Source organism: Ovis aries, chromosome 16 (genome assembly GCF_016772045.2).
Source record: "Ovis aries strain OAR_USU_Benz2616 breed Rambouillet chromosome 16, ARS-UI_Ramb_v3.0, whole genome shotgun sequence".
NCBI classification, from domain to species: Eukaryota; Metazoa; Chordata; class Mammalia; order Artiodactyla; family Bovidae; genus Ovis; species Ovis aries.
Genome location: NC_056069.1, coordinates 2,459,819 through 2,484,701, shown reverse-complemented (window position 1 = coordinate 2,484,701; position 24,883 = coordinate 2,459,819). Strand labels below are relative to the sequence as shown.

The 24,883-nt window shown below is 49.2% G+C and overlaps 1 protein-coding gene and 1 long non-coding RNA gene across 2 annotated transcripts in view; both read right to left on the bottom strand.

Moving 5' to 3' along the window:
* KCNIP1 (potassium voltage-gated channel interacting protein 1) overlaps positions 1–24,883 on the bottom strand; it is a 422,953-nt gene that overhangs the window by 363,467 nt on the left and 34,603 nt on the right. The window lies entirely within an intron of this gene.
* LOC106991656 (uncharacterized) lies at positions 10,927–24,850 on the bottom strand. The gene is made up of 3 exons (XR_001435857.3): positions 24,693–24,850; positions 13,587–13,882; positions 10,927–12,877 (listed from the first exon to the last, which is right to left on the bottom strand). It is a non-coding gene; the product is annotated as an uncharacterized LOC106991656 (long non-coding RNA).

Sequence of the window (24,883 nt, the reverse complement as noted above, 5' to 3'; positions counted from 1 at the left end):
TCCAGTCCTGTGGCCACTGCTTAGTTTTCCAAGTTTGTTGGCATATTGAGTGCAGCACTTTCACAACATCATCTTTCAGGATTTGAAATAGCTCAACTGGAATTCCATCACCTCCACTAGCTTTGTTCATAGTGATGCTTTCCAAGGCCCACTTGACTTCATATTCCAGAATGTCTGGCTCTAGATTAGTGATCACACCATCATGATTATCTTGGTCGTGAAGATCTTTTTTGTACAGTTCTTCTGTGTATTCTTGCCACCTCTCCTTAATATCTTCTGCTTCTGTTAGGTCCAGACCATTTCTGTCCTTTATCGAGCCCATCTGTGCATGAAATGTTCCCTTAGTATCTTTAATTTTCTTGAAGAGATCTCTCGTCTTTCCCATTCTGTTGTTTTCCTCTATTTCTTTGCATCGATTGCTGAAGAAGGTTTTCTTATCTCTTCTTGTTATTCTTTGGAACTCGGCATTCAGATGCTTATATCTTTCCTTTTCTCCTTTGCTTTTTGCCTCTCTTCTTTTCACAGCTATTTGTAAGGCTTCCTCAGACAGCCATTTTGCTTTTTTGCATTTCTTTTCCATGGGGATGGTCTTGATCCCTGTCTCCTGTACAATGTCACAAACCTCCATCCATAGTTCATCAGGCACTCTATCTAACAGATCTAGGCCCTTAAATCTATTTCTCACTTCCACTGTATAATCATAAGGGATTTGATTTAGGTCATACCTGAATGGTCTAGTGGTTTTCCCTACTTTCTTCAATTTAAGTCTGAATTTGGTAATAAGGAGTTCATGATCTGAGCCACAGTCAGCTCCTGGTCTTGTGTTTGTTGACTGTATAGAGCTTCTCCATCTTTGGCTGCAAAGAATATAATCAGTCTGATTTTGGTGTTGACCATCTGGTGATGTCCATGTGTAGAGTCTTCTCTTGTGTTGTTGGAAGAGGGTGTTTGCTATGACCTGTGCATTTTCTTGGCAAAACTCTATTAGTCTTTGCCCTGCTTCATTCTGCATTCCAAGGCCAAATTTGCCTGTTAATCCAGGTGTTTCTTGACTTCCTACTTTTGCATTCTAGTCCCCTATAATGAAAAGGACATCTTTTTTGGGTGTTAGTTCTAAAAGGTCTTGTATGTCTTCATAGAACCGTTCAACTTCAGCTTCTTCAGCATTACTGGTTGGGGCACAGACTTGGATTACTGTGATATTGAATGGTTTGCCTTGGAAACGAACAGAGATCATTCTGTCGTTTTTGAGATTGCATCCAAGTACTGCATTTCAGACTCTTTCGTTGACCATGATGGCTACTCTCTTTCTTCTGAGGGATTCCTGCCCTCAGTAGTAGATATAATGGTCATCTGAGTTAAATTCACCCATTCCAGTACATTTTAGTTTGCTGCCTCACAGTTCTTCCCAATGCAGAGCTCTAGGCACTTGGAGTCAGCAGATCTTTGTTACCATGAGGATGGTAACATTTTTGCTTTCTGGCTCTCTTTTGCATTAGATCATTTATTCCCCATTTTCAACTTGTGCAACTGTTTATATAAAACCTCAATTCAGGAATAGTTGAGGATATGTTAGACAAGATTAGGAGTACATTCTGGATGCATAAATGGCTGCGGTCTATTGATTTTCCCACAGGAGAGAGAGGCAATTGACTCTGAGTCAGTTGGTGGTTTTTGACTCCTTTGGGTGAGGGCAGGTCCCAGGGGCAGGCTGGGCCAAGGAGCCCCGGGGCACAGCCAGACCATTTTTACATATTTTTATTTACAAGTCACATTCAAAGAGCTGGGCAAGGCAAAACTGGGCAGGACAAGGAGCCCTGGAGCTGAAGGCAGACCAGATGAGGAGCGAGTTGGGCTCTAGGAATAACACTGAGTGCTTCCCAGATGGTGCTAATGGTAAAGAATCTGCCTGCCAAGGCAGGAGTTGCAAGAGACTCAGGTTCAGTCCCTGGGTCAGGGAGATGCCCTGGAGTAGGAAATGGCAACCCTCTCTAGTACTTGCCTGGAGAATTCCATGGACAGAGGAGCCTAGCAGGCAGCAGTCCAAGGGGCTGTCGAGTCAGACAACTGAGCATGCAACATTAGACACTGAAGGGCATGGAGACTCCCCACTCCCAGTCTCCCCACCCTTTTCAGGACCAGTTCCAGGCTCCTGCACAGTATGGTTCTCATGGCCCAAAGGCACCAAAGGAGGGCTAGAAACTCCCTTCTGCTGACCACTGCCCTGCCCCTTCCCCATCCTTTGCCCACCTCAAACTGTCACTGTCTTTGTGCTTTAAATAAGTTACTTTCTTTGAAGGGCTCAGTCCCTGTAGACAGGCCTGGGATCTTCGCCACAGTGCTTGCATCTGGACAAACCTCTCCTTGAGCAACAAAATACAAAGAAACTATATGGGACTAAAAATACCTGCACGCATGCACGGCTAAGGCAAATTCTGGACAAAAGACACAAAGAGACCAAAAACCCCAACTGCCACTTCCAAAGAGGCTGGAGCAAAAGCAGCGTGTCAATACCACCTAAGGGGTGGGCAAAGCACCTAAGCCACCTCTCTTGCCAGACCTCTGGACAGTCCCCTACCCTCACCCCATATAAGAAACAAGCTCACCCTGCCTCAGGGAGTGAGTAAGTAAAGAAACCTGTTGAGTTTCTTGCCTGGCCTCTAGTCAATTTCTGTTGACTTTAAGGAGGTCAAGAACTCTGGTGGGTAACACGTGGGCCCATCTCCTTCCTTCTGTTTCTCAGGGTTTCCCAAACATAAGCACAAAACAAAGTAAGTGAAAACAAATCTGTTAGGACCAAACTGGAGCCAGGACAGGCTCTAAGGGGCTGGCTAGGCCTGAGGTTTCGTCTCTAGGAAAGCTGAGGCACTGGGAACTCCCGCAGGCAGTGTAGCTCGACCAATCAGAAAAATCCCCGTAGCCCCCCGCCCACGCCAGACCTGAGCCAATCCAGATAGGGATGTAAGGTTTAAAAGTCCCCCGCGCGTACGGTTTAACCAATCAGCTATGCTGTTACAGGAACAAAGAACCGTCTGTATAAAAGTATGTGTGATTCAGAACTCGGGGCTCTTGTCGGATTCCACTGCGCTGGATGGGACGTGGGCCCTAACTCGAGCTAGCAATAAACCCCTTTATGCTTTTGCATTGCTGTGGACGTCTTATTCTCTCAGTTTTGGGGACTCGGACTCTGGGCATAACAAAAACATTGAGAAGGTTTTAGTCCACCAGGAAATTCTGAAACAGTTCTGATCAGCGTTTGCACTCAGAACCTGAAGACAAAGAAAATAGTTACAGAAAGACCACTTGCATTGGTCATTGTGGACTGAGATTAAAAGGTAAAGTCCAGGAAGCGTCCCCTCTGTCTGTTCCACATACCACTCTCCCTTCATCCTCACTGGTATCAGACACACCCTCACTCATAAACTAGTTATGGTACAACCTGGCCTCATTCATATAATAATCACATACTGTTTGGTTATATTTGTGTGATGTTCTCAAATCTATATCTCATTTCCGTTTACTCCTTGATCTTCACAACACCCTGCAACATAGCTCCTAGTATTGAAAGGTTGTTGCTGAACCAACCAAAGACGCTGGGATTCTTGGCCTCCAGAGGAGAAGAATTCAATCCGGGGCCAGAGACGAGACTTGATAGCTCAGAACTTTTGTGTAATGAAGTTTTATTAAAGTATGAAAGAAATAGAGAAAGCTTCTGACATAGACATCAGAAGGGGGCAGAAATGGTACCCCTGCTAGTCTTTAGCTGTATGTTATATAGCTACTGCTGCTGCTGCTAAGTCACTTCAGTCGTGCCCGACTCTGTGCGACTCCATAGACGGCAGCCCACCAGGCTCCCCTGTCCCTGGGATTCTCCAGGCAAGAATATTGGAGTGGGTTGCCATTTCCTTCTCCAGTGCATGAAAGGGAAAAGTCAAAGTGAAGTCGCTCAGTCGTGTCCGACTCTTTGCGACCCATGGACTGCAGCCTACCAGGCTCCTCTGACCATGGGATTTACCAGGCAAAATCTGCTAATTAAAGAAAGGAGATGTCTCAAAACTCAGAGAATGGCACCAGGCCCCTCACCCACAAGATGCGTTTTGAGATAAACTTGGCACCAGGTGAGTCTTCCTGGGGCCATAAAACCATAAAACGATTGATAAGAATCTTGAAGAAAGGCAGATTTCCGTACAAACATATTGTTTCATTAGCATAGATTAGGAGAACAATCTGAGTATAACGTACTGGCTTGTCAAGTCAGTTCTGATCCTTTAGGCTAAATGACTTGAAGACAGAGTAGGGTAAATACATAGCACATTAACATAGCTTAAGACAAACATTTCTGTAAGAAAACTCCATTGGCTAGCTCAAGGTTTGAGAAAAGTTAAGTTCAGGTGGAACGAGGTGTCATTAAGGCAACACAGAATTTTAAGAGAAACCTCTTTTTAAATTTGTATGAAAGTGAAGTCGCTCAGTGGTGTCCAACTCTTTGTGACCCCATGGAATGTAGCCTACCAGGCTCCTCCCTCCATGGGATTCTCCAGGCAAGAGTACTGGAGTGGGTTGCTGTTTCCTTCTCCAGGGGATCTTCCTGATCCAGGGATTGAACCTGGGTCTCCCACATTCCAGGCAGATGCTTTAACCTCTGAGCCACTCGTTTGTTTCCTCCTGCTGCTTAAGAGAGAGAGAAAAAATGTCTGAAGCTTGCAGCCCATTTCCTCCATTTGGAGACCCCTGGCCTTCCTGACTGTTACCTGTCAGTATTATTCCGCTTTCACAGATGAGAAGACTGAGGCTCAGAGAAGTGAAGGGCTTTGCCCAAGAGAGACATGGGCAGATATTTGGGATACCTTCTGGCTTAACGTCTGGAAGCCTCCTTCTGTGTTCTGGCCACTTGCTGGAGTGCAGGGTCACAGCATGGGGAGGCTGGCCTGGGTACCTCAAGGCCCTGCTGGCCGGGGGTCAGGAGGCAGAGCTGCAGTTGTTCTCACATAACACAGCTGCAATATAAGCACTGGGACATCTTAATTGCAAGTGGCTATGTTTTCAGTTCAGTCGCTCAGTCGCTCTTTGTGACCCCATGAATCATAGAACGCCAAGCCTCCCTGCCCATCACCAACTCCCGGAGTTCACCCAAACTCACGTCCATCGAGTCGGTGATGCCATCCAGCCATCTCATCCTTTGTTGTCCCCTTCTCCTCCTGCCCCCAATCCCGCCCAGCATCAGAGTCTTTTTCAGTGAGTCAACTCTTTGCATTAAGTGGCCAAAGTATTGGGGTTTCAGCTTTAGCATTGTTAGGGGAAGTACACTGATTGAAACCCTGGCTAGGTACCATAGTAACCATTTGCATGAGTTGTTTTATGACAGGAGATCCTGATAAGGAATATGGAACTAATAAGCCACCACCAACTGGAAGAGTTCGGGAAAGGTTGAAAGGAGACACTGCGTGTCTGTCCACTTCCCAGAATCTCTCTCACTAGCATCCATCTTGGCTGAGCGATGTGTGCACTACCAGGAAAGACTCTGAATTAGAATGATTGGCCAAAGACCACCCGGAAACTAATCCCATCACCATAAAACCAGAGATGCGAGCCACGCAGCAGAGCAGTTCTCCTGGGTGCCCTTACTCTACTGCTTTCCACCCGGGTACCCTTTCCCAATAAAATCTCTTGCTTTGTCAGCATATGTGTCTCCTCGGACAATTCATTTCCGAGGGTTAGACAAGAGAGGGCCCTGGAAGGGGTACCCCTTCCTGCAACAGCATCGTTCCTTCCAATGAACACCCAGGACTGATCTCCTTCAGAATGGACTGGTTGGATCTCCTTGCAGTCCAAGGGACTCTCAAGAGTCTTCTCCAACACCACAGTTCAAAAGCATCAATTCTTCGGCACTCAGCTTTCTTCACAGTCCAACTCTCACATCCATACATGACAACTGGAAAAACCATAGCCTTGACTAGACGGACCTTTGTTGGCAAAGTAATGTCTCTGCTTTTCAATATGCTATCTAGATTGGTCATAACTTTCCTTCCAAGGAGTAAGCGTCTTTTAATTTCATGGCTACAATTACCATCCGCAGTGATTTTGGAGCCCCCCAAAATAAAGTCTGACACTGTTTTCCCTGTTTCTCATCTATTTCCCATGTTCAGAAAGGCTCCTTATGACGGGGGATGACCCCCGAGTGCCCACGTCAGGCCTGATTCACTGAAAGTGCCCGTGGCAGCTCTGGGCTTCCCTGGTGGCTCAGTGGGAAACAGTCCGCCTGCCAGTGCACGAGCGGCGAGTTGATCCCTGGGTGGGGAAGATCCCCTGGAGAAGGAATATGGCAATTGACTCCAGTATTCTTGCCTGGAAAATCCCATGGACAGCGGAGCCTGGAGGGCTACAGTTCATGGGATTGTGAAAGAGTCGGACATGACTTAGTGACTGAACGACAGCAACTGCAGCTCTGCCTCCTGACCCCCAGCCAGCAGGGCCTTGAGGTACCCAGGCCAGCCTCCCCATGCTGTGACCCTGCACTCCGGCAAGTGGCCAGGTGCCGCCCTGGCCCACTCCCTGGTGCCCAAGTTGCACTCCTCGGCAAGCTGCACACTCACAGATCCACTCACCCATCACTCACTCATTCACTCATTCACAAATCTTTATTGAACACTTACCCTGTGTGCCTGGCCGAGCGACTAACACTGCACGCTGCTCTGTGCCAGGTACTGCTCTGCACTGGGGGCGGGGGGCAGTGGGCAAAACAGCAATTCCACTTGGTCTATTTTACATGCTAGTGGGCACGCGAGTAGGGGGTGGTACAAGCAGAGAAATAAGCAAGATGCAGCGTATGTTGGATGGTTATATGTGATGGGAGGAACATAAAGCGGCAGGCTAGGAAGATAGAGCAGGGTAGTTAGGGAGCTGTCACTGAGAAGGGGGCATTTGGGCAGAGATGGGAAGGCGGGGGTTACATCCCCAGGTGAGGGAAAGTATCTCAGGCAGAGTGAACAGCTGGTGTGCGGCTCAGAGGCTAGAGGGGAAGAGAAAAAGCAAGGATCCTTTGTGGGGGCTGGCTTGCCCGCTGCACCCGTAGAGCTTGCCAGTGTGGTCTATCCTCCACAGCAAGGTCCTCCAGAAAGTGTTTTGGGACAAATGTCCAAATGTCCGGAAATAAAATTTCTGGATCAAAGGATCTGCACATATTAAATGGTAGGAGTCGCTTCCTGAAGCCCTCTCTCACAGCATTTTCCTCTTTCCTTTCTCCCACTCAGTGTGTTTTGCTTAGAGCCAGATGAATCTTCCCTGATTTTTCTTACCTTCCACTACTTGAATGCTCGGAGATCTTGGTGGCTCCTGCTTGCACACGGGAAAGCCCCGGCTTCCTCCCTCCGACCCCACGGACTTCCTCCATCAAACCCCGCCTTTTCTCCTGCTGCGCCCCAGCACAGAGCCGACTCATCAGCACACAGCATGAGTGTCTGGCTCTGCCGCTGCTGCTGAGTCGCTTCAGTTGTGTCCGACTCTGTGCGACCCCATAGATGGCAGCCCACCAGGCTCCCCCATCCGTGGGATTCTCCAGGCAAGAACACTGGAGTGGGTTGCCATTTCCTTCTCCAATGCATGGAAGTGAAAAGTGAAAGGGAAGTCGCTCAGTCGTGTCTGACTCCGCGACCCCATGGACTGCAGCCCACCAGGCTCCCCCGTCCGTGGGATTCTCCAGGCAAGGGTACTGGAGTGGGGTGCCATCGCCTTCTCTGGTGTCTGGCTCTGGAAAACCTCAAAAGCTGAAAACTGATGGGTGGGGTCGCAGGTTAACTGAACTGCACGTCGTGGGTGGCTAGAGGCTCAGTGGCCACCATCCCTAAGAGACCCTAGACACTCAGTCACATCTTACCTCTTAGCCACATCTCCTTTATTTTCACTGGACACAACCTTGACCCATTCAACAGGCACACAGCAGCACTTGCTAGAGGCAGACTGTCTGCTAAACACTGGAGATCCCGAAATGGAAAAACCTGGGTCCCAGCTCTTTCTGGGTCCCAGGTGTCTTTCCCGTTCACCTTCATGCGGAGTCTCCTTAATCAGCCCAGAGTGTAGTTCACTCCGCCCTCTTACCTCCCACAGCACCTGGTCTCTGCTTGATACTTGGCATAAATTTATTAACACTATCACTAATTCTTTTTAAAAATATTTCCTTGTCTCATCTTTCAAGCTAGACTGAAGCTAGAAGGCAGGGACTTCATCTTATATTAGATCTTTGCAATTCTCTCTGCCTAATAGATTATCTGGCATATAACTCTTGCTAGTTAAATATCTGTTTGTTGAGAATATGATCATGCCTCACCTCTGCTCTAAAAACACTTGATAAAATCCCCCAGCCTGGCTCTCAAGCCCTTTCCTTTAGGACTACACTAGACATCACCTCCTCCAGGAAGTCTTCCAGGAGTGCTTATTTAAGGTAGACTCAGATCCATTGCCACACACACAAGCACATATGTGCATAGATACAGACACAGACACAGAGACAGACACACACACACACACACATTGCTCCTTTGCCCTCTTCCATCAGAACAGCTGTCTGCAAGATGGGTGAGGACTTAGTCTTCAAAGTCACAACACCCCTCGGTTCTAACCCTGGCTCTACCACATACTGGCTGTGCGGTGGTTCCTGTACCTCTTTGTGCCTCAGCTTCCTCATCTGTAAAATAGGTATTGTAATCACATGGCTGCTGGCAGGGGTGGAGGGAGATGCTAGGAGGAGAAGTGAGCAAATGCTGCCAAGAGCTCCAGCACCAGCACCCATGCGGAGCACAGGAAATCAGCCTCATCCTTTCACTGGCCGCACGGTGGGTCTGCGTGTTCCCCGAGGGTGGCCCAGCGCCAGCTTTGCTCCCCTGAATCACCGGCGCCTGTTGGGGTTGGGGACAGAGAAGACACTTCATTAACACTTGTTGGAGACTTCCCTGGCAGGCCAGTGGTGAAGACTCCAAATGCAGGGTCCACGATCCCTGGTCTGGGAACTAAGAGCCACATGCCAAGTGGTATGGCCAATATATATATATATACACATTTTTTGGGTGGGTGGCCATATACATTTGCCTTGAGAGAAAGCCTGATAAATGCAATTATCTGTCATCCCCAAACAGCAGCACTATAGCCCATGGATAGGACTTTGGGAAGAGGAATGAGGCCACCTGGGAAGCTGAACACGATTGCATTCGGGGCCCCAGTTCACCAGCCACCAGGCACCTTTGTGGAGCTGTGCTGAGCCAACCTCAATATCCTGCCAACGGAATTTCTCAGACTCCTTTAGACTCCATTAGGCTCTTCCTTTCTATCTTCATTTGAACAACATATATTTTCCCATTTTAATTCTTCTCCCTTCCTCTCAAATCAGAGCACTTTGCCCACAGAGATACGGGCTACTGCTTGCATTCATAGCATGCTTATTAATCCCGTCTGACCTCTGGGCTGAGCGAGCAGCCTGGGGAAACAACGCCAGTTCCCTTTCCACAGGGCTATTAACGTGCCTTTCTTTTCATTGGCCCAACACGGAAGATGAGCTAAAAAGAGAGCCAGATTCCCTTTTCCGTCTCAGGGCGTGGGAAGGACACGCAGGCGCACCTGCACTTTGGACAGTGCCCTATGTGACGACTCGGGGGACCTGCTTGGGGCGGCTGGCAGGCAGGGCTCTTGGACCTGCTTGTGGTCTTTCTGGATTTCTCGTGGGTACCCTGGGACTTAGAACAAAAATTGTAAAATTGGATAATGCCACGGAGTCTTGGCCTTCAGCAAAACTGTCTTTCAAAAATGCTGGTCAGGTACTGCGGCTAATCCTTCGATACTCCCCGCATGTCTTTGAACATTTCCTGTGCGTTAGACACTATTCCAAATGCTCTGCAGGTATCCGCCGCTCGAACTGTCACAACAACCTGCTTACCTCTGAGAAGTGTGTTATTTTTTCCATGTTTCAGATGAAGATGTTGAGGCACAACGAGGGAATGAAGCTCAGTCAAATAACCTAGCTCCTGGCAGCAGACAGCCACAGCTGGCACATGTGGGTCATTTCTAGAAATGATGTGAGACCTCCTGTTCTCTGGGTAGGGGCCCAGTGGCCACAGGTCAGTGACAGGAGCACTGAGTGCCAGCCCCCGAGTCCCCCGGGCCGGGTTATGCCTCGCTCAGGGCATAACCCGCCCGCCTCTGCCCCCCGGTGGCTCTGGTGGCAGAGGCCGGTCTGACATCTGTGTGCATAACAGCTGCCTGTCTGCGCCCTGCCCAGCTCAGCCCCGGGGCTCTTTTATCCCCGAGTCACCGGAGCTGAGAAAAAAGTGGGTGGGGATTTAAGAGGATGGAGACTGGCTTAATGTTGCAGGTTTGCTAAGAACAGTGGGGCAGGGAAATTGATGTATGCCTTGAGGACCTAGATTCTAAATCCTAAGGATGACCCACTGGGGTCTCAAGACCCTGAAGGCAGGTCCTCAGAGAGTCTCCATAATGATTTGTATGGGCTAGGAACCTGCTCCCTATCAAGGGGGTCACTGAATAATGCCATCCGGTTTGAGATGTCAGCTCCAGGAGATGACATGGTGGGAAAGGAATGGCATGGTCTTGAGCAGCAGATGGACTAGGGTGTATGACCTGCCTCTCACCTGACCTGGGCGACCTGGGTGTGTTAGCGACAGCGCTGAGTCTAAAGATGAGCAGAGTCGTGATTGCTGGCTGCCTAGAGCACAGGCTCGCCCCGCTCTGCGCCTCTATCTCTTTGGCTGTGCGGGTAGCTCATGCCTCAAAACCTTCTCGCCTCACCAGCCACCCCCTGGGGCCCCTCTGCCAACCCTTTCCTGTGCGTCCTGGGCAGGGTGCACTGTTAGAGATTAGGCTCACTCGCCTTCCGGAGCCCAGATGTTCCGGGAGTGAACGTTTCAGAGCAGCCAGACTCTCCCCATATCACCTTCATCTTTATTTAAAATTCTCACACAGAGCCCCACAGGCTGAGCAAAGCTTTAGTCTGCTTCTTTCTCTCAGTGGAGCCTTTTGACAAGAGCTGTGGTGAGAGCGGTGAATGCATTCTTCAAGAAGCCGGGGGCAGTGGCAATACAATATTTCTGGTACAGATGGACCTATTTGCAGGCAGAAATAGAGGCACAGATGTAGGGAAAAGACCTGTGGACAGAGTGAGGGAAGGAGAGGCTGGGACGAATCGAGAGTGTAGCATGGATATATAGATACACCACCAAGTGTGGAGCAACTAGCTAGCGGGAGCTGCTGTACCACACAGGGAGCTCAGCTCAGTGCTCTCTGAAGACCTAGAGGGGCGGGATGGGGGCGGTGAACGGGAGGCTCAGGAGGGAGGGATCGTATGTACACAAAAGCTGATCCCCATTATGGCACAGCAGAAATTATCACACCGTTGTGAAGTAATTATACTCCAATTCAAAAGAGAGAGAAAATACCAATTTTCCTTTGCCCCAATAATAAGCAGCAAACCAAACCAAAACATTTGGGATTTTACTGCTTTTTCCTTGGCGGGTCCCCATGGCAGGCCTGGGGTCATCACTTGGGGACAAAGGTGGTTTTGCCAGGGCCTCCTGTACTCTTGGAGTTTGGGCACAAAATAATTCTGCTCACACACTTGATCCTATTGTGTTACATGACAAAGAGCTCATTCTTTCAGCTTTGGGCGAGAGCAGGTTATAGATGAGGGTCTGGCTGAGCCCTGCAGATGCCTGGAAGAATAACAAGTGAGCTCACAGCAATTGACTCATGCCTCTCCACAGTGACCGCCTATTCCACGGAAGCCCCACCAGCTGGTGACTCTTCCACAAGCTGCTGTGTGCCGGCTAATAATTCCAATCTCCTTCCGTCACCCAGTAACCATCTTTCATCTAACAATTTCCTCCTCCAATTAATACCTCCAATTAATGCTGGGGGATTTCAAGATGAGGATAACAACCAAATGACGGCAGCAGCTAGCATCTGAGCTCTTATCTCTTGAGTGGTTGCAAGAGCTTTCCCTGTATTTTCTCCCCTAATCTACCCTAGAAGCTAGACACTGTTCTTCCAGTTTACAGATGGGAAAACCAAGGGTCAGAATGATTAAGGAACTTGCCTTAAGTTATGCAGCCAAACAAGTGGTGATTCAACAAAGCCCTTGCCTTTGAAGGGGCACCTCCCTCCTGCTGATGGTCGCTCTTCACTGCCTTGCTGAGGATGAGGCAGTATGCTGAGCAACAGTGTAATTTTGGGTCGTCACTATTCTTATGAGTGATTTCTATGAAGATTGTGTGTGATCTAGGCAAGAAGGCAAGATTAGCAAATGTGAAATGATCGAGGAAACAACACAAGGTAAATCCTAAAATTTCCATAAACGAAAAATATTTGGGGAAATTCTTTCCAAAATGCATTTTATAGAAGTGTAGTTTGTTAAAGTGTTACCATATCTTTTAAAAAATATCCAAGAGTCAGTTTCCATTTGTGAAGCATGGGACCCAGTGATGCTAATTTGTTCCTTGGCTGCAGGACTTGTCAGGAACTTTACTCTCCTAACCCGCATGACACGCTCTACACCACGTTTCCTTCATTACGAGATGTCATCAGTAGTAAGATGCCCCATTTATTCCATAATAACTTTCCCAGAGAATAAAATTTTTCACATTTGTAAGGCAGGTGCTCATTTCCAAAGCATTAGTAGGTGGAAATCAAAGAAATAGGTTATTAGACAGTGTTTCCCAAAACTTCCAACCAACGAACCATTTTATGCAGGACTGTTGCTCTTCAGAAAAGTCTCTGTGAATCACTGGTTGGAGGAGAAAGCTGCTTCAGATTGAGGGAAGCCAAAGAGACCTGGGAGGAGGCAGCCTGGAAGTGGGTCTCACAATCCGGGCAGGAGAGGCTGAGTGGAAGACAGAGGCAGAAAGGGGTGGGTCCTGGAGCCCATTAAAGGGCTGTGTCTCACCCCCAGGACTGGGTCCCACCTGGCACCCCATCATAACAGGAGGAGAATTGGATGTCTTAGAACAGGCTTTCCCTATAGCATCCGACAGTGCAGGGAGCAAGACTCCACATGTCACAGTCTGTAATGGAGACAGCGCAGCCAGCAGTTTCAGCCCAGGCTGGGGTCTGTGGAAGAGGGAATGTGGGCTCTGTGAGAGCCCAGAGGAGGGCTCCCCTCCTTTCTGGGGAGCGGTAGGAGAAGTCTTCCTGGAGGAGGTGGTTTTTAAGTTGGTGCTTGAAGGGATGTGAGGAGGTGAGCATGACTAGCAATAGTTACTAGATGCTGGGTTCACGAGCAGGGCTCTGGAGGACTTGAGCAGACTTCAGTTAGTGGGATTAGGGGCCTGGTGGGGAGTGGGGAGCAACATGGGAAAGACTGAACTAGGGCCAGCGCGTGCTGGACCCGGGAGGCCATGAGAAGACACGGGGCTCGCACAGCGCCAGCAGGCAGTGGCGACGCGGCTGCTCAGCTGTGATGCCTCTGCGACCCCACGGACTGCTGCCTACCAGGCTCCTCTGTCTGTGGAATTCCTCCTTGAATCTGGGCTGGTTTTTTATAAGCTTGGACTAATAGAATATGGAATAAATGAGATAGCACAAGCACTCACCCTGGGCCTTGAGAATGTTTGCAGCTTCTGCTTTTCCCATTGCTCTTGGAACCAGCACCATAAGAAAAGGCTCATTGAATCCACTAAGAAACGCAGTCACCCCCTGTCACCGCAGCTGATAGCCAGCCAGCTATGGGGAGAGCCAACTAAGTGGGCTATAGAGAGGCCTTCCAGGGGGGCACTGACATCAGGTAACACGAGTGATGTTAGCATCAGCCAAGCCCGGACTCGACCAGAAGAACCACCATATAAACTCTCTTCTTATTTGCAGCCTCCTCCATTGTTCTTCAGCACACCTAGGGAAGAGCCATGCAATCAGAAGCACGCATGTTGGACTTTCCAAAGATAAAAAATGTACTGTTATCGGTAAAAGCCATTAAGATCTTGAGGTTGTTGCAGCAGTTAATTTATCCTGGCTACTTCACCTCTGTCTTGGGGTTGTTCAATAGATTAAATAAAATGAATGTAATGGCTTGAATATTACTCCTGCCCTGCATTGATATATCTATGTCCAAACCCTAGGATACTGGGAATGTGGCCTTATGAGGTAAAAGGGTCTCTGTAGTTGTCCTTAAGGATCTTGAGGTCATCCTGGATTACCTGTTACATGTGTGGGCCCTAAATCCATTGATGACTGTCTTTATTTTTTTAAATAATATTTGTTTATTATTTATTAGACTGCTTTGGATCGATCTTAAGCCCCGTTGTGGTGCGGGGGCTTAGCTACTCCACGGCATGTGAGATCTTGGTTCTCCAACCCGAGTCCTCTACGTTGCAAGGCGAATTCTTAACCATTGGGCCACCGGGGAAGTCCTGATGACTGTCTTTATAAAGCAGGAGAGTTTTATAAGCCACAGATAGACCAGGAGATGGTCATGTGAAGATAAGAGGCAGAGATTGGAGTGAGATAGCCACAAACCAAGGAAAGCCTGGAGCAGCTGGAAGAGGCAAAGAACAGATTCCTCCACGCGGCCTTCCTGTTATGGCCAAACGCTCCAGGAAACACTCATTCAGAAGGACAGCGTGGATAGTGGAGAGCAGTTTATGACACCGCGGGTCCGAGGCGGTTTCCTCCTTAGCCAGGGCCCCTGACCGACTTCCTTGAAAACCTTATATACCTTAAGTGTACGGCTCAAGCCCACATCCCCAGATTCCTTAAACCTAGCCTGGAAAGTGTTAAAGGGAGATACGATCGGGTTACAGCCGTGATTCATGATCAGAAGGGTCAGCTGGTTATACACTGTAGCCTACACCAGTGGGTGCCACACAGATTACAAGGGTGACTGACTACATAGGGGATTATCACATTCTTTTTGGTGACAGGAAATCTTGGTATGGAATCTGGTGTTCATCAGTCCGGGAGGCCAGTTTGGCTGTGGGTATGTTATCGCCATGGCTACCAGGCACACAGCCCAAAGCTCACTGAAAGTGCAAGATGAGTTTCCTTCTTTTTCAAGATGGAGTCAGCTCGGCCTGTCCCTTTCCTCCCTCGTTCCTAGGGAATAGGGCCCTGCTGACCCTTTGATTTTGGATTTCTAGCCTCCAGAACTGTGAGAGAATAAATTTCTGCGGCTTTAAGCCACCCACCCAGTTTGTGGTCATGAGTTATAACAACCCAAGGAAACGAATATGGTGAGATATGCCCAGGGCTTAGCACAGGGCCCAGCATGAAGAAGCACCCAGAAGATGGTGACGGGAAGAGAATCAGCCCATAACGCCTCCACAGTTCCCTCCTTAGAGACAGGGTCTTCTGGAAGCTTGTGTCCCCTGGGAGCCGGCAGAGTTCACATCTGTATTGTTAATGCTGGGAGAAGCTTCTCGGTCATAACGGTATTGGTACTGAGATTAAATGCAGACCTGGGAGCAGGCGTTTTCATTAATGTGTAACCAAAACATGAAAAAGCCTTTCTCTGCAGTGTCTCTTTTTAAATGCCTGTGGAAGCAGCTCCTGGGACCATCTGCCTGGGGCAACCTGAAAACCAGCCTCAGGCAGAAGGGGTGTGATCCCTGGGCCTTCAGGAAGGCCACCCTGAATCCCTCCCCAGGCCGAGGTCCAGAGGAGTTCAGGAGACCTCTCGTAGGATCAGTGTGAGGCAGCAAAATAGGTAACGCAGACTGAGCGGGGAGGCCAGAAGCTCCCTGCTGCTGCTGTTGCTGCTGCTAAGTCGCTTCAGTCGTGTCCGACTCTGTGCGACCCCATAGACGGCAGCCCACCAGGCTTCTCCGTCCCTGGGATTCTCCAGGCAAGGACACTGGAGTGGGTTGCCATTTCCTTCTCCATTGCATGAAAGTGAAAAGTGAAAGTGAAGTCGCTCAGTCGTGTCTGACTCTTAGTGACCCCATGGACTGCAGCCCACCAGGCTCCTCCGTCCATGGATTATCCAGGCAACAGTACTGGAGTGGGGTGCCATTGCCTTCTCCGGGCCAGAAGCTTACTGTCTGTCCAGTAAGGTAGCATCCGTCAGGTGTAGCTATTTAAATTTAAATTCTTTACAATGAAATAAAATTTTAAAAACTTAGTCCCACAACTCAACTGCATCGGATGACTGCAATTTACGGAACATTTCCGTCATCACAGAAAGTTCGATCGGGCCGTGCTGCTCAGACAGGAGGTTCTGTCGATTGCCAGCACTGTGACCTCCGACATGTAGGTCTCCGCTTGTTTCAGACACCGTCTCTGCCTCAGTGTCCCCATCTATAAAAGGAGGGTAATGACAATACTTACTTTGTAGGGTCAGGATCAAATGAGATACTAGATTTCAGGTACTCAGCTCAGTGTCTGACATGTGTTAGTGCTCTTTATGGGTAGAGAAATAATGTTTGGTAGAGGAGTGAGGTAAGCTCACAGCTTGGGAGTGAGGAGGCCTGGGCTCCAGGCTAGGTTTTCTGATATTTACCAGAGGCTGTAGAGAAAGTTCCAGTTCCTACTCCATCAAAGTTGTGTGGCTTTGGGTAAGTCACTTCACCTCTCTGAGTCCATATATCTTAGCAATAGAAGGGAAGTTCGAATTTTATTGGATCCTACGCTTCCAGAAAAAGAGAGGATTTTAAAAGCCTAATATTCTTTGACCCTGATCCCTGCTTTTAGAAATCTTTCAGAAGAATCAGAGAAATAAGCAAAGATTAAAGTTCAAAGATCATCTTTGGAGAATTAGTAAATAGTGACAAAATCTTGAAATTAGTTTAAATTTCTCCTAATAAGAAAATAAACACTTTATGGCATATTTGCACGATGAACAATTATACACATGCAAGATCATTTTGTAAAATATTACATAAAAGGGAAAATGTTTCTATTTAAAACAAGCAGAACTTATTTAAAGTTATACAGTGTGTTCGTAAATTTATTTTTTGGGAGCATTTGCATCTATCCATAGGCTAGAATACACCAATATTTTGAACAGTGGCTTTTTTTCTAGGATGCTGGACCTTGATTGCCTCTATTTTCATCTTTCTGTATTTATCAGATTCTCTAAAATCTAGTTTGCCTCCACTAGTTTGCAAATGGAAAGCCTTATACACACAGAAAGCTGATGACCTAGATGGTCTCTAAGGGCCCTTGGAGGCTCTGACAATCTATAACTCAGCAAAGAGGTGGGGATAATCTGTTTACAGCCTCGAAACCTCTGCCATGCAGGGGGCAGAAGACTGGGTGAGAGAATGTCATTCAGTCTTTGGGCTCCGTCCTGACAGGTGTCACTGAGAACAGCTGATGCAGAGTGAGGCCCTGAATCTTGCCAGGAGAAAAGTCCAGACATCCCGTTCACCCCGACCACACTCAGGGGAAAAGCCGTGGATGCACCATCGGTGACTGGGAAGGTGTGAACTGTAAACAGACAGTGACAGGAGCTCGTTACGTGCTGGGTGCTGTGCTAACTGCTTTCACGGGTTCTTTTCTTTCAAGTCTTTAGAAAAGGAAATTTGGGACAAATAAACTTTTCATTTCCAATAAGCATGCAAAGAACAGTTCAACCTTGCTGGTCATTTAAGCAAAGCAAATTAAAACTGGGACTAAAGATTTTTCACCTAGCCGAGAGGCGACTATTGCTAAATTTAATAGTGCCAAGTACTGGTGAAAACGCGTGCAATCAGTCATGCTGATGTATACACATTTATCAATTGGCAAAAATGTTCTGGAAAAAAGAATACCATAAATATCAAAATCTTTGAAAATGTAGAAACCCTTTGCTCTAGAATTTTTGCTTGGAGGCCTGGTCTTTATCCTAGGGAAATGGAAGCGGGAAAGAAATCATACACAAAGAGTATTAAGTGAGATCTCATCAACCAGAGGGTGCAAATGAGTAGCACTCACTGTGAGATACTGAAGTTTCAGCTCAGAGGCCCCACAGGCATTTCTGGGGTTTTCAGCGGGCCCCGCATGTGCTCAAGTACTCTGCTTCAACCTGCTTGCTCTTCTTCTGCCCAAAAGCCACCTAAGGGAGACGGCCTCGAACCCTCCCATGTGAGCCCCAGACCGACTCCCACTCTTCTCCAGACTGTTCCGCACCCTGGAGGCTGACCAAAGGGCTGTATCTCCTCTACCAACTGGATTCAGCCAGCGGGGCTGTGAAGCTCAGAAGACCGGTCTCTGGACAGTGAGGTCAGCTCTTCATTCCCCAGCTGCCCCCTTAAGGGTCTCTGGTTGGAGGCAGCCCCTCTCAAGGGAACTCTATTTCTGATGCTGGCACAGCCCCCCTTTCCCTGCCCCAGCCCACCTTGGCCCCAGGGTACTGCACCCCCTGTGTTTCCCTAGTCCCTAAAACCTCCTCAAATCTCCCAACCTCCTCTGAAGTGGTGTGCTGGGAAACCAGCTCTCCAAAAAGCAAAAGCCCTTATTTGCAGTGTTTGTAGACCTCCATGGGAGAAATACCCGCACCGGGGCTGTGACCAGCTTCCTGTAGTTTAACAACTGGCTGACAGAAGCTCAGCACTCCAGGGCCCTGCCTTGCCGGGGGGACTCTGGCTGGACCTGGAGTCTTGGGCCCTGCCTCTGCTGCAGCTGCTGTCAGCGATGATGTAGATTCCCTTTCCAGAGGGCCACTGAGTCACTCGGAGCCCTCTGTTCTTATCACTCCTGAGCCTGAGTCACACAGTTATGGCATACAAAGAGCTCCATCCGCCTACATCCACCTCTCTCTCTTCCCCTCCCCCTCGCAGTCTTGAATCAGGCTGAGGCAGGGCTAGGAAACTCACAGCCGGCTGCCATCTTCCACTTCTACGGCTCTCTCTTTTCTCTCCCCAAGTTCTGATTCCTAAACTGTGTCCTTATAGATCCAGCCTCCTCTGTACCTATCAGTTTAGGAAAAATGACGTTGCCACTTTGGGTGAGGGTCAAGGTGAAATACATCTGTGGACCAGCAGAGGGCGACTCTGAGTTCCATCAAACAGGCAAACGCGCACCATTTCTAAACATCCAGCAAAGGCATAGTTAAATATATTACGGTTTACTCATTCAATGGAATACTGTACAACCTTTTTTAAAAAGTCTTATGGTATGGTAAAATGATTATAATATTGTGCCATAGTGAAAAGCAAGATTTTTTTTTTTCTCATCGATGCTACAATATAAATGAACCTTGAGGACATTATTCTAAATGAAATAAGCCAGACACAAGAGGACAATTACTGCATGATTCTGTTTAGACGAACTATCTAAAGGAATCACACTCATAGAAACAGAAAGTAGAATGGTGGTTGCCCTGATCTGGGAGAGCCAGAGAACCGGGGTTCTTTAATGGGTATCACGTTTCAATTGACGCAAGGAGAGGACTCACTGGAAAAGACCCTGATTCTGGGAAAGACTGAGGGCAGGAGAAGGAGGGTCAGAGAGTGAGATGGTTGCATGGCGTCGCTGACTCAGTGGACATGAGTTTGAGCAAATTCCGGGAGATGGGGAAGGACAGGGAAGCCTGGTGTGCTGTAGTCCATAGGGTTGCAAAGAGTCGGACACAGCTGAGCGACTGAAAAACAACATTTCAATTTTCCAAGATGAAAAAGTTATAGAGGTCTGTTTTATGGCCATAACAATCTAGTTAACTCTACTGACTGTACACTAAAAAAATGGCTAAGATGGTAAAACCAACTTTTTAAAGTAAGGGTTTTTTTTTTTTTGAAGCCAAATAACAGAAACCCCCCAAGATTCTGTATTTACTTGAGTGTTAGAGATGTGACAGTGAGTAGGAAGCATTCTTGCCCTGGGTCTCAGAAAGCTTACATCCCCATGGGGAGGCCTGTCAAAGGAGAAGGCGCATGAATACATGCGAAGTTCAGAGAGAGGAAGTGCTGTGGCGGCGGTGCCGGCGGCGCTCTGCAGGAGGTGCAGACAGCTCTCTGCCTGTGCTGAATCAGAGCGCTGACCTGGCCCCAGAGGGGAGGGGCATGGCTAAGGGCGCAGGAGGTGAGGTGAGGGCAGCGCACTGGGAGCCTCGGAAAGGAAGAGCTCAGCAGCAGGTGGGGCGGGGCGCCGCGCCCCCGGAGGGAGAGCGCCTGCACCCCTCCATGAGTGTCTGAAAGCAGGCGCGCTGCCTCCCTGCACCAGCAGTTCCCTCCTCGTGGCGAGTGGTGTGGCAGGCTTATCTCTATGCCTTATCTTCCTCCCGCCCCTCTGTGTTGTCCATCTTGTCCATGGTGAGCTTAGGTGATTTCACAGAAAGAAAGCGGCATAACCCCTCCCCAACCTGACTGCTCAGACAGACGGCAGGGCTCTTCAAGGAAGCTCCTCCTTGTTTCACGGAGCTTCGCAAACTGCTTACAATGATGCAGGCTAGAACACCTTGTCTCTAAACAAGAACAGTGAGGCGAGGGGGAAACGTCGCTGGAAGACTCAGAGGAAAAAGGAGCGCGGTGTATTGTCACTCACCCATCCTGTTCCCCTCGGGACTCGCCTTGTCAGTTGCTTTGAATTCTAGCCCTTAATCGTCCCGGGTTTGTACTTTGTCTTCTCAACTCCGTAGAAAAATCTTTTGTTGTGATTTCTTCTGCTCCTCATTATTCTCTCTCCCTTAAAATATATCACTTTTTCTTTTCTGTGGTGATTTTTCGCAGTGCTAAAACCCTCCCTTGCTCCCCCACCGGGGAGGGGCTCAGTCTGACCACCTCAGCACAGTGTCAGATCCAGAACCTCTGCGCAGCAGGTCCTCAAATATTTGTGAGCCAGAGGCTCAGCCAGGGCTGAGAGTCACTCACACCCTCCTCCGTAGCACTCAGCCAGTGACACACCCTCAGCAGGGGCTCAGGACACGGGCTGCCAGTTTGATTTATGGGGCTTATTATTCCAAGTGGCGGCAGAGAACAGACATTGATCCACCAGGGTTTGAATACGTGAGCGGATGCACAATCCAGACAGGGCTACAGATGGGGGAGAAGGGGTCTGTAAAGCCCTGAAGCAGACGTCATGAAAAACGCTGGTCCTCGAGGGAGCCTGGGGGAGCTGTGGGGCCAAGGCCGGGTTGTGGAGCCAGGTGCACATCCGGGGGAGCTGTGGGGCCAAGGCCGGGTTGTGGAGCCAGGCGTACATCCCGCGGCATCACCTCACGTGCTGGGGGAGTGCCCTTGGGCAAGCGAGATGAGAAGGCCTCCTGTGAGCATTGCCCAGAGGAGTGTGTGTGTGCGCGCGCCTATGTATATGCGTACAGGTGTAAACGTATACGCATGCGCGTGTGTGCCTGTCTGTATGCATATGTGTGTTCCTGTATGCCTATGTATGCGTGTGTGTGCATATGGACATGTGCGTATGTGCACACGTATGAGCACACAGTTGCACGTGTGCATCCTAGTCGCTCAGTTGTATCCAGCTTCTTGTGACGCGCCAGGCTCCTCTGTCCATGGGATTTCTCAGGCAGGAATACTGGAATGGGTTGCCACTTCCTTCTCCAGGGGCTCTTCCTGACCCAGGAATCAAACCGAGGTCTCCTACATTGCAGGCAGATTCTTTGCTGTCTGAGCCACCAGGGAAGGCCCTGCACACGTGCATATATACGTATGTATGTTTATGTGTGTAGATATACAGGAATGTGTTTGCACATGGGGCTTCCCAGGTGGATCAGACTGGAGAATCCGCCTGCAGTGTGGGAGACCTGGGTTCGACCCCTGGGTTGGGAAGGTCCCCTGCAGGAGGGAAAGGCCGCCCTCTCCAGAATTCCTGCCTGAATGTGAATGTGTGTGCATGTGTGTTTGTGCATGTATGTGTGTGTATATGCGTGTGTGCGTATATTTGCATACGAATGTGGCTCTGTCCTGGCACATAGTGGATGCCTGATGAGTGGAAATGCTCTCCTATGCTGCTGCCCTTCTGCTCTTTTTGTGCGGCAGTGAGTAACTTCATAGAGGAGTTCACAGAGGAACGCCACACAACAGTCTCAGTCTGCTTAATTCTCGGTTCTGCAATACCACCATCACCAGCAACAATAACAGTTCCCTTTCTAAGTCACTCCCAGCTTGTTCCAGTTATTATGGCTGCATTACAAATCTTCTCAAAACACAGGGGCATAAAGCAACCATTTAATGTGTTCATGTATTTTGTGGATGGAGAATTCCTAGAGGGTACAGGAGGGGTGGGTGATGTCCGAGGCCTCAGCTGGGGGACTTGAAGTCTGGGGCCTGGAGTCGTCTGCAGGCTCCTGCACACACACATTTGGGAGGTGCTGTCCGTTGGCCGAGAAATGAGTTGCGCTGTCAGCTGGAACTCCTAAGCGTGGCCGCTTGGCTTCTTCACCGAGAAGAGTGTCGAGAGAGAGCGTCCAGTGAAACCCGCCCCCCTGTTTACCACTTAATCTTGGGAATCACAGTGCCACTTCCAGCACACTCTGTTGGCAAGGCAGTTACAATCTCTGCCAGATTGAAGGGGGGAGGACAAAGAAGCACCCTCTTGATGGAGGTGTGTTCGTGGCACGCTCAGAGCAGAGTGCACAGGACGGGATGTGTGTTGGTGTACCGTCCTGGGAAAACGCAATCTGCCACGTTGCACGTCAGGCAGCTTAGATGATCTCTTATTCCTCAAAAACCACTGAGGGACTCACCATACATATCTCCATTCTAGAGGTGGACCAACTGAGGCTCAGAGAGGCCAACCACTTGCCTTGGGCAGTATATTTAACGTCTCTGAACCTCAACAACCACCCTCCCCTCTATAAAAGGGGTAGGACGAGCTCTACCTGAATATGACTGTGAGCCTGCAGTGCTTATTACGTTATGGGGTTTTTGGAAGTTTGAAGTCAGGCAAGCAGTTTTGTGATCTCTAACCCTCTGTGCCAACGCAGAACACCAGTCTTTATCAGTGTAACATCGTTGTTTCCTTCCTTCCTCCTACAATCATCTGCCCCACACGAACCCCACAGCCAGCCAGGGAGCAGGGTTTCCACCCGCATACCCTCAAGAGACAGGCATGTCAAAGCATTTTGGCAAGAGTTTGCTTCGATGCAGCAGAAAGATATACCAGCCCCTGTCTGTTCCCATTTTCCAAGGGGAGAATACTTGGGAAGAAGGCTTGTTTGCTTATAAAGTCCAAATGTGTAACTCTTAATACCTTTAGTCAGTTACAAGCATGTAGCCCTTTAGCCATACTTTTAAAAGACTGTCTGTTGTACTGAGGGTCTCTCCCCGAAAGGAGAAAGAAGGATTTTTGCACTAGATCACAGGCAGGAATCTTCTGGCTCCTGCGTGGGCCAGGACCATCTTGGAAAATCACCCCTCTGGGATTCATTCTTGGCCATGTCCTTCACCGCCAATGCTGCATCTGCAAGGTCTGAGGCCTTTAGACACCCCCTTGGCTATGGTGCCCGTTAAACAGACGATTTACTCTCCTGTTAATAGGATTCAATTACGAAAAGGGGTGGGGGAAGGGAGCTCACTGCTGGGGAGAGTTTAGGGGCCTGAGCACTGCTCTCGTTTTATGGCCCGATAAGCTGGTTGCCTCATAGCAACAGAGGCAGAAGTGAGGAGGGTCCAGAACTCTTACAGTTGGCAGGGCTGAGCTGTGCCCACCTCCCCAGGAGCTCTAAAATATCAAGTGGCGAGTGTCTGCACAACAGAAGTGAGCTTTCAGGTCTTAAAGCAGCACCAGGCTCAGGAGAGAGAGCCAGGCTCAGCAGAGAGAGCCCCAGCTCTGTAATCTGGCAGGACCTGCTTTGACGCTGGCTCCTGCACTTGGGGAACCCCCAGGTGGCTCAGTGGTGAAGAGTCCGCCTGCCAGTGCAAGAGACCTGGGTTCTGTCCCTGAGTCGGGGAGGTCCTCTGGAATAGGAAATGGCAGCCCACTCCAGTATTCTTGCCTGGAGAATCCCATGGACAGAGGAGCCTGGCGGGCTACAGTCCACGGGGCTGCAGAGAGTCGGATGCGACTGAGCGCGCACGCGCATGCATGCATCCATGCAGCCCGCACTTAGAGCAGCCAACTGTGGAAGAGCAATTTAAGGCTTCTGAGCTTCAGATTCAGTTTCTTCAACTGACCGTTGAGTAAACTGAGGAGCAGAGACGCTAGGATCATTCCTGATACTTAGGGAAGGCCCTATGCTCGTGTTTATTTTTGTCACTGCTTTTTAATCCTTCCAACAACCACTTTAAGGATGAAAGAGTAGAGAGAAGTTATGTTTTTGCCTTCAAATGTTATTTCTCACTTGTCTCTTCTATTGATGGGAACAAATCTCTGCCCATGCGCCCAAACTGTACAGTTTGACCACCGGGAGGTCACTGGGCCAAGCAGGCTCTTCTTAGATCTGGCCAGCTGGAAACAGCCGTGAAGCTCTCACTGCTGCCCGCTTCTCCTTGGTTGGTCTTTAAAAGGTGAGTTTCTCTTTTCCTGCCCCAAATCTCCACCATTTCTAACTCTTATCACTACTCTGTACAAAGTAAGGTTTAAAAACCCCAAGAGGCTCAGAGAGGCATCGTGACCTGCCTGGGGTCACACAGTACACAGTTGTCAAAGGCTGAGGGTTTTGGCTGCTGGGCGGGTTGGAAATGCCAGCCCCTCCAGCTGCTGATGAGCCCCACCCCTTAGAGCTTCCACTCCTCCTCCCTCCCCTCCGTCAGCAAAAAGAAACTCATTTCCCATCCCAGACTTCTCTGCCAGCCCAGAGAGATTAAGTGAAGAAGAAATGTCTCCAAACATACCGAGATGGTCTTTCCTGGCTTCTCAGATTTGCTGTCTGTGGTTTGAAACCTTTTGCCCAGTAGATTCTGGGAATTGCAGGGCAGGGGCCTGGGTAACAGCTGCCAGCCCCTGGGCTGGGTACCTGCCCTCTCGAGTTTGTGTCCTGGGGCTGTGTGCTCAGACTTGACCATGTTTGGGCATGGAGGCTCGT